At 48.7% G+C, this 12,830-nt stretch overlaps 10 non-coding genes across 10 annotated transcripts; all 10 read right to left on the reverse strand.

Moving 5' to 3' along the window:
• Nucleotides 1-585: 585 nt before the first annotated feature.
• Trnah-gug lies at nt 586-657 on the reverse strand. The gene has a single exon. It is a non-coding gene; the product is annotated as a tRNA-His (tRNA).
• Nucleotides 658-1,043: 386 nt separating this feature from the next.
• Nucleotides 1,044-1,115, reverse strand: Trnae-cuc. The gene has a single exon. It is a non-coding gene; the product is annotated as a tRNA-Glu (tRNA).
• Nucleotides 1,116-1,560: 445 nt separating this feature from the next.
• Trnal-uag lies at nt 1,561-1,642 on the reverse strand. The gene has a single exon. It is a non-coding gene; the product is annotated as a tRNA-Leu (tRNA).
• A 747-nt stretch (nt 1,643-2,389) lies between these two features.
• Trnah-gug lies at nt 2,390-2,461 on the reverse strand. Its single transcript has one exon. It is a non-coding gene; the product is annotated as a tRNA-His (tRNA).
• A 386-nt stretch (nt 2,462-2,847) lies between these two features.
• Trnae-cuc lies at nt 2,848-2,919 on the reverse strand. The gene has a single exon. It is a non-coding gene; the product is annotated as a tRNA-Glu (tRNA).
• Nucleotides 2,920-3,364: 445 nt separating this feature from the next.
• Trnal-uag lies at nt 3,365-3,446 on the reverse strand. The gene has a single exon. It is a non-coding gene; the product is annotated as a tRNA-Leu (tRNA).
• A 747-nt stretch (nt 3,447-4,193) lies between these two features.
• Nucleotides 4,194-4,265, reverse strand: Trnah-gug. The gene has a single exon. It is a non-coding gene; the product is annotated as a tRNA-His (tRNA).
• A 386-nt stretch (nt 4,266-4,651) lies between these two features.
• On the reverse strand, nt 4,652-4,723 carry Trnae-cuc. Its single transcript has one exon. It is a non-coding gene; the product is annotated as a tRNA-Glu (tRNA).
• Nucleotides 4,724-5,168: 445 nt separating this feature from the next.
• Nucleotides 5,169-5,250, reverse strand: Trnal-uag. The gene has a single exon. It is a non-coding gene; the product is annotated as a tRNA-Leu (tRNA).
• A 747-nt stretch (nt 5,251-5,997) lies between these two features.
• Nucleotides 5,998-6,069, reverse strand: Trnah-gug. The gene has a single exon. It is a non-coding gene; the product is annotated as a tRNA-His (tRNA).
• Between the last annotated feature and the right edge of the window lie 6,761 nt (nt 6,070-12,830).

Raw genomic sequence — 12,830 nt, forward strand, 5'->3', positions numbered from 1 at the left:
CGACGCCACTTGTCTGTAGCTGTCGCAGTTAAGGAGACAGCGTCAAGAGACGTTTTCGTGCCGTGACCAGGTTTCGAACCTGCGCTTTCCTTAACCACTAAAGTATCGTAGCTGTAACTGTCAGGCGGAGCTAGAATGCTCCATGTATCAAACATATGTGAGCTCAAGGAGGTTACACTTGAAGGAAAAGCGGCAGGTTAACGCGATCACATCAAAACCCCCGGCAGCTACGGGATTCGAAACCGCGCCTACAGAGAGACTGGTGCCTTAAACCAGCGCCTTAAAGCGCTCGGCCACGCTACATGCGCTGCTTGGTGCGCCAGTGTTCCTAGCATTTGTAGAAACAGTGCACGCCACAGCTTCCTGTTCTGCTGGGACTGGCTGCTCATCCATCGCACTTCAAACGACTGCCCTTTTCGACTACAGAGAGCAGCGGACGTCTGCGCTCTGGGAGGCGACATTACGTGTTGGGGATGAAGTGGTAGTGCTAACTGCGGCCTGCGGAACACGAGTGAAAAAATCAAGAGAGTACTGTCATTTCGAGTACTCGCCATTGCAACGGCAGCAAGGCAAAACTTTCAAAATTGCCGTGACCAGGATTCGAACCTGGGTTATTGCGGCCACAACGCAATGTCCTAACCACTAGACGATCACGGCCATGGCCACGGAGGCGCCCGCGAAGGCAGCTGGCTGCAATGCAAGTGGCGATACCCAGCAAAGCCTAGGCCAAGGTGTACGCCACAGCAGTGTCAGACACGGTCTCCATCACATGTATACGAGCAAATGAACGTGCCTGCGCTGTCAGGACTCTAACTACAGTGGTTAGCTGCATTCACCTCCGTGGCAATGTCTTGCAGTCCTCCAAGCCTCTTGACTACAGGTACCGGTATGTGGCTCGATAACAAGTGGATAGACGCCGCATCTCTCTCGCCGTCAGGTGTTGCCGCGAGTCATACTTAACGTAGCTTTCTGCACGCGTCAGCGTAGCGTCAGTCGAGCAAAGTCGAGACAAGTCGCATAGGAGGAGCAACAAAAACGCGCAATTCCGGTACCGGGAATCGAACCCGGGCCTCCTGGGTGAGAGCCAGGTATCCCAGCCACTAGACCACACCGGACAACGACGGCAGTGCTCTTTCCAGCGAACGCAGCAGCCGCCCACGGTTAACTGACGACAACTGTAAAAAATCCACTCTCTCGCGTTATAGAACGGCGTGCTCCGGACGCATTTCGTGGAGACGAACGCCAGCAATGATGAGAGCAAAAGGTGCCTACAAATCCTGTCGTTGCACCACGCACTGTTCTACGACAATTCACCAAGCAGACGCTCACGCCTTGTTGTGCTGTTTCCTTTGCGGGCAATGAGTGCATCTGCCTTCGACACAGGAAACATTACACGTTCGGCAGCTGTGGGATTGGAACCCACGCCTCCGAAGAGAATGGTGCCTGAAACCAGCGCCTTAGACCGCTCGGCCACGCTACCTACACAACACGCGCGTCACAAGAGCTGCGTCCTACCCCACGAGGACACACCGCAACGGCACAAAAATGAGACGTAAAAAGTGGCAACGGTGGGATTCGAACCCACGCCTCCGGAGAGACTGGTGCCTAAAACCAGCGCCTTAGACCGCTCGGCCACGTTACCGTTGGATCAGCAGCGGCAAAACGTTTCGTTTGTACTACAAAGATCACTTCGAAATGGAAGTATCTTGGCAATCGCCGTGCCATGTATTTCCACTGCTCTCCCACTGGAAGCGTCTCTTTAGGCCATCCACAGCAAGAAAAAGCCGTGCCCGCCGTACGGTAGCGACGCCACTTGTCTGTAGCTGTCGCAGTTAAGGAGACAGCGTCAAGAGACGTTTTCGTGCCGTGACCAGGTTTCGAACCTGCGCTTTCCTTAACCACTAAAGTATCGTAGCTGTAACTGTCAGGCGGAGCTAGAATGCTCCATGTATCAAACATATGTGAGCTCAAGGAGGTTACACTTGAAGGAAAAGCGGCAGGTTAACGCGATCACATCAAAACCCCCGGCAGCTACGGGATTCGAAACCGCGCCTACAGAGAGACTGGTGCCTTAAACCAGCGCCTTAAAGCGCTCGGCCACGCTACATGCGCTGCTTGGTGCGCCAGTGTTCCTAGCATTTGTAGAAACAGTGCACGCCACAGCTTCCTGTTCTGCTGGGACTGGCTGCTCATCCATCGCACTTCAAACGACTGCCCTTTTCGACTACAGAGAGCAGCGGACGTCTGCGCTCTGGGAGGCGACATTACGTGTTGGGGATGAAGTGGTAGTGCTAACTGCGGCCTGCGGAACACGAGTGAAAAAATCAAGAGAGTACTGTCATTTCGAGTACTCGCCATTGCAACGGCAGCAAGGCAAAACTTTCAAAATTGCCGTGACCAGGATTCGAACCTGGGTTATTGCGGCCACAACGCAATGTCCTAACCACTAGACGATCACGGCCATGGCCACGGAGGCGCCCGCGAAGGCAGCTGGCTGCAATGCAAGTGGCGATACCCAGCAAAGCCTAGGCCAAGGTGTACGCCACAGCAGTGTCAGACACGGTCTCCATCACATGTATACGAGCAAATGAACGTGCCTGCGCTGTCAGGACTCTAACTACAGTGGTTAGCTGCATTCACCTCCGTGGCAATGTCTTGCAGTCCTCCAAGCCTCTTGACTACAGGTACCGGTATGTGGCTCGATAACAAGTGGATAGACGCCGCATCTCTCTCGCCGTCAGGTGTTGCCGCGAGTCATACTTAACGTAGCTTTCTGCACGCGTCAGCGTAGCGTCAGTCGAGCAAAGTCGAGACAAGTCGCATAGGAGGAGCAACAAAAACGCGCAATTCCGGTACCGGGAATCGAACCCGGGCCTCCTGGGTGAGAGCCAGGTATCCTAGCCACTAGACCACACCGGACAACGACGGCAGTGCTCTTTCCAGCGAACGCAGCAGCCGCCCACGGTTAACTGACGACAACTGTAAAAAATCCACTCTCTCGCGTTATAGAACGGCGTGCTCCGGACGCATTTCGTGGAGACGAACGCCAGCAATGATGAGAGCAAAAGGTGCCTACAAATCCTGTCGTTGCACCACGCACTGTTCTACGACAATTCACCAAGCAGACGCTCACGCCTTGTTGTGCTGTTTCCTTTGCGGGCAATGAGTGCATCTGCCTTCGACACAGGAAACATTACACGTTCGGCAGCTGTGGGATTGGAACCCACGCCTCCGAAGAGAATGGTGCCTGAAACCAGCGCCTTAGACCGCTCGGCCACGCTACCTACACAACACGCGCGTCACAAGAGCTGCGTCCTACCCCACGAGGACACACCGCAACGGCACAAAAATGAGACGTAAAAAGTGGCAACGGTGGGATTCGAACCCACGCCTCCGGAGAGACTGGTGCCTAAAACCAGCGCCTTAGACCGCTCGGCCACGTTACCGTTGGATCAGCAGCGGCAAAACGTTTCGTTTGTACTACAAAGATCACTTCGAAATGGAAGTATCTTGGCAATCGCCGTGCCATGTATTTCCACTGCTCTCCCACTGGAAGCGTCTCTTTAGGCCATCCACAGCAAGAAAAAGCCGTGCCCGCCGTACGGTAGCGACGCCACTTGTCTGTAGCTGTCGCAGTTAAGGAGACAGCGTCAAGAGACGTTTTCGTGCCGTGACCAGGTTTCGAACCTGCGCTTTCCTTAACCACTAAAGTATCGTAGCTGTAACTGTCAGGCGGAGCTAGAATGCTCCATGTATCAAACATATGTGAGCTCAAGGAGGTTACACTTGAAGGAAAAGCGGCAGGTTAACGCGATCACATCAAAACCCCCGGCAGCTACGGGATTCGAAACCGCGCCTACAGAGAGACTGGTGCCTTAAACCAGCGCCTTAAAGCGCTCGGCCACGCTACATGCGCTGCTTGGTGCGCCAGTGTTCCTAGCATTTGTAGAAACAGTGCACGCCACAGCTTCCTGTTCTGCTGGGACTGGCTGCTCATCCATCGCACTTCAAACGACTGCCCTTTTCGACTACAGAGAGCAGCGGACGTCTGCGCTCTGGGAGGCGACATTACGTGTTGGGGATGAAGTGGTAGTGCTAACTGCGGCCTGCGGAACACGAGTGAAAAAATCAAGAGAGTACTGTCATTTCGAGTACTCGCCATTGCAACGGCAGCAAGGCAAAACTTTCAAAATTGCCGTGACCAGGATTCGAACCTGGGTTATTGCGGCCACAACGCAATGTCCTAACCACTAGACGATCACGGCCATGGCCACGGAGGCGCCCGCGAAGGCAGCTGGCTGCAATGCAAGTGGCGATACCCAGCAAAGCCTAGGCCAAGGTGTACGCCACAGCAGTGTCAGACACGGTCTCCATCACATGTATACGAGCAAATGAACGTGCCTGCGCTGTCAGGACTCTAACTACAGTGGTTAGCTGCATTCACCTCCGTGGCAATGTCTTGCAGTCCTCCAAGCCTCTTGACTACAGGTACCGGTATGTGGCTCGATAACAAGTGGATAGACGCCGCATCTCTCTCGCCGTCAGGTGTTGCCGCGAGTCATACTTAACGTAGCTTTCTGCACGCGTCAGCGTAGCGTCAGTCGAGCAAAGTCGAGACAAGTCGCATAGGAGGAGCAACAAAAACGCGCAATTCCGGTACCGGGAATCGAACCCGGGCCTCCTGGGTGAGAGCCAGGTATCCCAGCCACTAGACCACACCGGACAACGACGGCAGTGCTCTTTCCAGCGAACGCAGCAGCCGCCCACGGTTAACTGACGACAACTGTAAAAAATCCACTCTCTCGCGTTATAGAACGGCGTGCTCCGGACGCATTTCGTGGAGACGAACGCCAGCAATGATGAGAGCAAAAGGTGCCTACAAATCCTGTCGTTGCACCACGCACTGTTCTACGACAATTCACCAAGCAGACGCTCACGCCTTGTTGTGCTGTTTCCTTTGCGGGCAATGAGTGCATCTGCCTTCGACACAGGAAACATTACACGTTCGGCAGCTGTGGGATTGGAACCCACGCCTCCGAAGAGAATGGTGCCTGAAACCAGCGCCTTAGACCGCTCGGCCACGCTACCTACACAACACGCGCGTCACAAGAGCTGCGTCCTACCCCACGAGGACACACCGCAACGGCACAAAAATGAGACGTAAAAAGTGGCAACGGTGGGATTCGAACCCACGCCTCCGGAGAGACTGGTGCCTAAAACCAGCGCCTTAGACCGCTCGGCCACGTTACCGTTGGATCAGCAGCGGCAAAACGTTTCGTTTGTACTACAAAGATCACTTCGAAATGGAAGTATCTTGGCAATCGCCGTGCCATGTATTTCCACTGCTCTCCCACTGGAAGCGTCTCTTTAGGCCATCCACAGCAAGAAAAAGCCGTGCCCGCCGTACGGTAGCGACGCCACTTGTCTGTAGCTGTCGCAGTTAAGGAGACAGCGTCAAGAGACGTTTTCGTGCCGTGACCAGGTTTCGAACCTGCGCTTTCCTTAACCACTAAAGTATCGTAGCTGTAACTGTCAGGCGGAGCTAGAATGCTCCATGTATCAAACATATGTGAGCTCAAGGAGGTTACACTTGAAGGAAAAGCGGCAGGTTAACGCGATCACATCAAAACCCCCGGCAGCTACGGGATTCGAAACCGCGCCTACAGAGAGACTGGTGCCTTAAACCAGCGCCTTAAAGCGCTCGGCCACGCTACATGCGCTGCTTGGTGCGCCAGTGTTCCTAGCATTTGTAGAAACAGTGCACGCCACAGCTTCCTGTTCTGCTGGGACTGGCTGCTCATCCATCGCACTTCAAACGACTGCCCTTTTCGACTACAGAGAGCAGCGGACGTCTGCGCTCTGGGAGGCGACATTACGTGTTGGGGATGAAGTGGTAGTGCTAACTGCGGCCTGCGGAACACGAGTGAAAAAATCAAGAGAGTACTGTCATTTCGAGTACTCGCCATTGCAACGGCAGCAAGGCAAAACTTTCAAAATTGCCGTGACCAGGATTCGAACCTGGGTTATTGCGGCCACAACGCAATGTCCTAACCACTAGACGATCACGGCCATGGCCACGGAGGCGCCCGCGAAGGCAGCTGGCTGCAATGCAAGTGGCGATACCCAGCAAAGCCTAGGCCAAGGTGTACGCCACAGCAGTGTCAGACACGGTCTCCATCACATGTATACGAGCAAATGAACGTGCCTGCGCTGTCAGGACTCTAACTACAGTGGTTAGCTGCATTCACCTCCGTGGCAATGTCTTGCAGTCCTCCAAGCCTCTTGACTACAGGTACCGGTATGTGGCTCGATAACAAGTGGATAGACGCCGCATCTCTCTCGCCGTCAGGTGTTGCCGCGAGTCATACTTAACGTAGCTTTCTGCACGCGTCAGCGTAGCGTCAGTCGAGCAAAGTCGAGACAAGTCGCATAGGAGGAGCAACAAAAACGCGCAATTCCGGTACCGGGAATCGAACCCGGGCCTCCTGGGTGAGAGCCAGGTATCCCAGCCACTTTTTTTTTTTTTTTTTTTTTTTTAGCATGCCCACTCGGTCAGAACCTCCCTATGTTTTAAACCTATTTTAAAGGAAATTCATTTGCTCAGCTAGTAATAGCTAGTTGATAATCATGGGAGTCTTAGCCTTCGTAGGATAATGATATTTCTTCGAATTATCGTAATATTGCTTGCTCTTACAGGCATTACTCGTTTAATGTGCTATATAGGTCACATCGTCGCACCAATATTCAGCCGTTTCATAGACGTCTCGTTTTTAACACAAACGTAGAAACTAAATCCCTGAGCCTATCGCTGATACTTCCTCGGCGAGAAACGCTTATTACAGAAAATTTAGACTAAACGAAGGTTCCACCGAGATTCGAACTCGGATCGCTGGGTTCAGAGTCCAGAGTGCTAACCGTTACACCATTTTTTTTTTTTTTTTTTTTTTTTCTTTGTCAGGTTCCACCGAGACTCGAACTCGGATCGCTGGATTCAAATTCCAGAGTGCTAACCATTACACCATTTTTTTTTTTTTTTTTTTTTTTTTTTTTTTTTTTTTTTTTTTTTTTTTAGATTTCAGTGTCAGATAAGCGTCGGCAAGGAGGGCAGGGGTCAAATAATGCTGAGGCCTGGCCTCAATGCCGCCTCTCATCTGTCACCTAGTGACGGTATTTCCATTAGATTGCGTGCTTTGAATTTTGTATTATTAATTGCCGATTTTGGCTAGGTTTCATAATTGCAAAAATTGAATTGAATTGCTGGTTGAGGATAATCGTAAAATAAATGACTTTCTTCTCTGAATAAATTCGTGAATTAAATTGCAGGACTCCCTTCATTTGTTGCTACTTAAATATGGTACTTAAAATGTAAAGATGAGCTGAATCATAAACGGTTCTTTGCTGCTCCAATTATTGTTGTATAAAACGGAGTCTTTTGTTTGCTCTTCTCTGTTATCCGACTCCCAGTCGCTCAAAGACAATTTTGAGCATGTTGCCGTACGTCTGCTTATGGCCTGGATATTTAACTATTCTATCATATTCATTTTTCAGATACATACGAAAATCAATGAGATCGTCGGTTCCTAAGTGATTAATAACATAGCTAACGTATGTTCCCATTAACCAATGAATTGAGTTGTTTTTGGTTGCAGGGAAATACTGTACCTGTGGCCGGAGAAGGATCAGAGGCTGAAAATTGTCTGTGGACGATCGTGTCAGAAAAGCCAATTGGTCTCTCAACCATTGCCAGTTCTTCATATGCCCAGCACACGTGAATCTGTGTACTGTTGTGTCGACGAGATTACATTTGAGACAAAGGTTTGTTTGGCTAATCCCAATTGAGTGCAACCGTTCGTTGGTACTGACTATATTGTTGACCGATTTGTACCATGATGTTTTTGCGTCGGAGGAGAGAACACGCAGGTTAATATTCTTCCATATAGTTGTCCAATTGTAATGCGGATATTTTTCCTCTATTTTATTCTTCCCTTCATTTTTCTTCTTGAGACACAGAATTGCTCGGGCCGTTAACTGCCGCGAATTAGTTATTTCGCTATGAATATAACTCATATCGATGAAAAATGTACGCACATGACGAAGGCGGGGATTGATTTTGTGCACATCAACTGGCGCGTGGAGACTTGCAGGTGTAAGAATTTCAAATAACTTAGTTGTAATGCTGGTAACGTTTTCGTTGAGAAGACTAGTGGTCCGTTTGAGGAAAAGAGCCGAGGCCTTATTCTTAATGTCCGTTAATCCCAGACCTCCATTGCTGGGATCGAGGGTAGCTGTTCTCCCAGTCACTCTAAACACTTCACCTCGCCATAGGTAGTTAGTGACGATTGACATTATCTTTCCAGCGATCATGGTGGGGAGTGGAAAGAGTTGCGCCGTATAATAAGCTTTTGATAAAAGGCAATTATTAATTAAACGAATTCTTTGAAATTGATTTAAAGGTCGGAGCAGGTTTTCTCTGGTGGCTCCTTGAATGCACCCGGATGTTGTTTTCCAATTAATGGCCGCCATTTTGACTGGACACATAGTCAGAGTCGTCCCAAGTGATTTGCACTGAGTGACCTGTGTTGCCCAAGTGACAGTTACGTGTTGAAAACCCCGCAGGTTTAGCAATCTGCTCTTATTAGCATTGGTGGTAGCACCCGACACGCTGCAGTACTTTTTAATGAGCAATTCTAATTTGGTAATGTCATCGACGTTCCGTAATACGACGCCTACATCATCAGCGTATGCATTTGTGACTGTTTTGTGACCTGCTAACGTAATACCTGTTAGATTGACGTGAAGACTGCGGAGTAACGGCTCCAAGGAAAAGACGAATAGAAGCATGGAAAGCGGGCTGCCTTGAGGAACGCCACGCCGTATCGGGATCTGCTTAGTTCTTTGGCAGTTGACAGAGATACTTGCGTTGATCCCCAACGCAACGTTCGTGACCACACTGAGAACTCGTTCGTCAAAGCCTATTTTTCTCATTGTTGTAAGAAGGAACCTGTGATCCACACGGTCGAAGGCTTTGTGAAAATCGATAAAACAAATGGCACATTTGATGTTTGTCACAGAGGCGATGGCAATTAAATCCCTGTATTCCGCAATACTTTTGAAAATAGTTCTGCCAGGTACACATGACTGATGTGGACTTACTATTTTTTTGGCTAAAAGTGAAAGTCTGTTATTTAACAGTCTAGCTATGATTTTGTAGTCGGAGTTAAGCAACGAAATAGGGCGAAAGTTGTGTAGATTGCGCTTCGATGTAGTCTTAGGAACTAATACTATTGTGCATTCTTTCATAGCAGCAGGTAGTGGTTTTCCTTGGATAATCTCGTTTGCCATTTGAGTAAACTTTTCTCCGATGAGTGGCCAGTATCGTAGATAAAATTCAACGGGCAACCCATCCGGCCCCGGTGACTTGTTTAAAGGAGACTTGCGGACGGTGTCGTGGAGATCCTCTTCAGTGAAATCAGTAAGAAGTCCTTCATTTTCCTCTTCTGACAGCTGAGGAACTATGCCGCCAAGAAATTCTTCGAAGGATTCTTCGCATAACTGACTGGCTGAATAGAGATTGTGGTAATACTTGAAAACCTCGTTGACGATCTCTTTCTGAGAAGTAATGGTCAGACCGGTCGGAGTCTGGATCTCATCAAGAAAGGTTCGTCTCCTATGTTTTGCGTGTCTCAATAGGTGATATAAGGAAGCAGTTTCGTCCTCTGATAGTGTCTTGGCTTTTGACCTTACTTTTAGTCCTTCCAGCTGTTGTTGTTTAATGCGGAGTAATTTGGCCTTAGTTTTTTTAATGTCTGCCAAACGAATGCCGGAAGTGCTCGCCTGTTCATACAAGTTCCGTAACATTGCGTAATAAAATTCTACGGTGTTCTTGAGTTCTCGGGATCGTTGAAGACTGTACTGAATTAAGACGTTCCTCAGTTTTGGTTTGGCCCTGTTGCACCACCAGTCCGTAACAGTCACATAGCGATCTATCGAGCGCAAGCACATGTTCCACGTTTCGTTGACAACATCTGCCAACTCATTGTCCTGTAGCAAAGATACATTCAGCTTCCACTGACTTCTTAAACGGCGAGATGGTTGTGCCCTTAAATTGATGGAAGCCAGCATACTGCAATGGTCGGAAAAATATACAGGAATTGTCTCGACTTTAACTAAGGATCTTTCCATACCTTGTGACACATATATCCTATCAATCCTGCTACAGGACTGTGTAGCTATATACGTATATGCAACAACAGTGGGATATTTAATTTCCCAAGTATCTCTGAGGTTTAGATCCGTTACTAACCACTTCAATTCGTTACAGCAATTAAAATTGGGAGTCTGATCTTTTTTATTTAGTACACAGTTAAAATCGCCGCCAATTAAAAGTTCTGGTGGGTTTTTCCGTAATAAATATATTATTTCTTCTCTAAAAAAATTTGCCCTTTCCGGTCTATTGGAGGTCCCTGACGGGGCATACAGGTTAATAATAGTAACGTCAAAAACTTTAATTCCTATTGCTCTGCCCGAGTCCAGTCTCTCGACATCAGTTACAGGGATCCCTTCCCGGATTAAAATTGCTGTGCCCACCTTTGTTTCGAATGAGATATTTAGTATTTCTACATAGCCGGCAACTTTAAGGTCAGGCATCGTGACTTCTTGCAGCAAAGCAATGTCAGTTCCGGATTCATAAAGGAAATCCTTGAGAGCAGCAATCTTCGTTTCTGACTTAATCCTGTTAATGTTTATAGTTGTTATTGTGTATGCCTGGCACATGTAGGTTCCTCGTGAAAATAAGGAAAAAAAAAATCCCTACTGTCAGAGAAAAGTAACAATTACTCCTGGAGGTAATCGAAGAGAAAGAAGAAAAAAAAAACTATATTAAAAACAGTCAACTACGAATTTGGCAGATTGGTAATTCCGTTGTCACCGAAATTGTGCAGGAACATGGGGGCACTTAGCAGTACCATTTCTCGAGTTAGACTTAGCTGTGTCAGTTCAATGATGGATTCTTTACCGGGTCAGACTTATCTTTACAGTGGGGTTTTGCACCATCAAGGTTCTTTGAGTTTTTCTCTGGGGATACTGCAGTAATTATTTCATATGATACGTTTTTGGCTTTCACATCATCTTTTCCTAGTTTTTGTTTATCGGCGTGACGAGATGCTTTGAGGTTCGGTTGAGGTTTTAGCCTGCGTCGTTGAACCTCCGCAGTGGCAGTGTGTGGCCGCGAGTGATCCGCATCTTGCGCCGATGGTTCGGAGGTGGCCTCTGCACAGTCCTGTTTGCTAAGTCTAGTTCCAGTTTCAGTTCCTTCCGCGACTTCTATCTGTGCATCGGGGAGGGAGTGCTGTGTGTCTGTAGATTCGCAAGGCTGAGTCCGATCCATCACTTGCTGTTCCTCAGAACTCGACTTCCGTGTTACCGTGGTCGGAGCCAGTGGTTTCGCGTCCATGTTTTCTAACACTGTGGCAACAGCAGCTGACGGCGGGAGGGCCTCTGCTGCTGGCGTCACTGCCGCATGTTTACTGTCTACGTCCTCACCCGCACCCTCGCTGCATTGCTTTTGTTTACGGTTGGACTGTGATGTATCATCGTCTGAACAGTCTTCAGTTGTCTCTAAAGGTCTCTTTTTAGGTTGCAGATCGCATTCACGGGTAAGAGAACTGCGATCGGTAATTACATGCAAGGGAGGGAAATCAGCGACATTTCCGGCAGTTACTTCAGAAGTACTGGCTCCATCATTACCGGCCGGGGGAGGTTGATGATTGTTAGGCAGAACATCATTAAGCGTAAGTCGCTGACGCTGCGTAAGGCTATTTTTAAGGACATAGACACGGCGGGGACAGTCTTGACGGAAATGACCCGTTGCATTGCAAATATTACATGTCTGCACCTGCCCTGAATATACGATATGCGCTTTATGACCAGCAATAGAAATAAAAGATGGGATATTGGCTTTAACTTCCATTTCTACTGATCGAATACCATTGAAACACTGCAATTTATACAATTTCGACCACCTTTCGTTGACAACGGACTGGATCTCCCCGTATTTCGAAAGCGCCTCTTTAATCAGCTGATTATCTACTTCAATAGGAACGTTTAGCACTCTGACTGATTTATACGTGATATCCGCTTTGCGAATTGAAACACTACTTTTAGACCCATCTCTGTGCACAAATTCAGCAACACTACCGCACCTCAATAACAGCTTCTCAACATCAACAGGATTAAAAAATTTTACAAAGACACAGTATTTGTCAGCATCTAACTGGGTGGTATGTACGGAATCAGAACTTACCCCAATTACGTCGGTCAGCCAGTCATGGATTTCCAAAGCCGTAGGTTGCACTGCACGCGTTTCCTTCTCAAAAGAGAAAACCAGGGTATTCTTCCGTATAATTCCAGCGATTTTTCTTCAGTCGCGAGGAGATTCCGGTAATAAACCGAAATGCCACCAAAACACAACCGTTATAACGGACGAAAATACACAGAAACTTAGCACAATGACACCAGACACGTAGAATCACAGAAATTCACAAACGGCAACAAATTAAACTCAGGACGCGACGGCACCACTAACGTAAACACGGAGCAGCAGCGGACACGTCCGAACGCGCTGACAGCTAGAGCCGGAATGTGTGGATAGACGCCGCATCTCTCTCGCCGTCAGGTGTTGCCGCGAGTCATACTTTACGTAGCTTTCTGCACGCGTCAGCGTAGCGTCAGTCGAGTCAAGTCGAATAAGAGGAGCAACAAAAACGCGCAATTCCGGTATCGGGAACCGAAGCGTGGCCTCCTGGGTGAGATCCAGGTACCCTAGCCACTAG

Source organism: Schistocerca piceifrons, unplaced genomic scaffold (genome assembly GCF_021461385.2).
Source record: "Schistocerca piceifrons isolate TAMUIC-IGC-003096 unplaced genomic scaffold, iqSchPice1.1 HiC_scaffold_690, whole genome shotgun sequence".
Lineage (NCBI taxonomy): Eukaryota > Metazoa > Arthropoda > Insecta > Orthoptera > Acrididae > Schistocerca > Schistocerca piceifrons.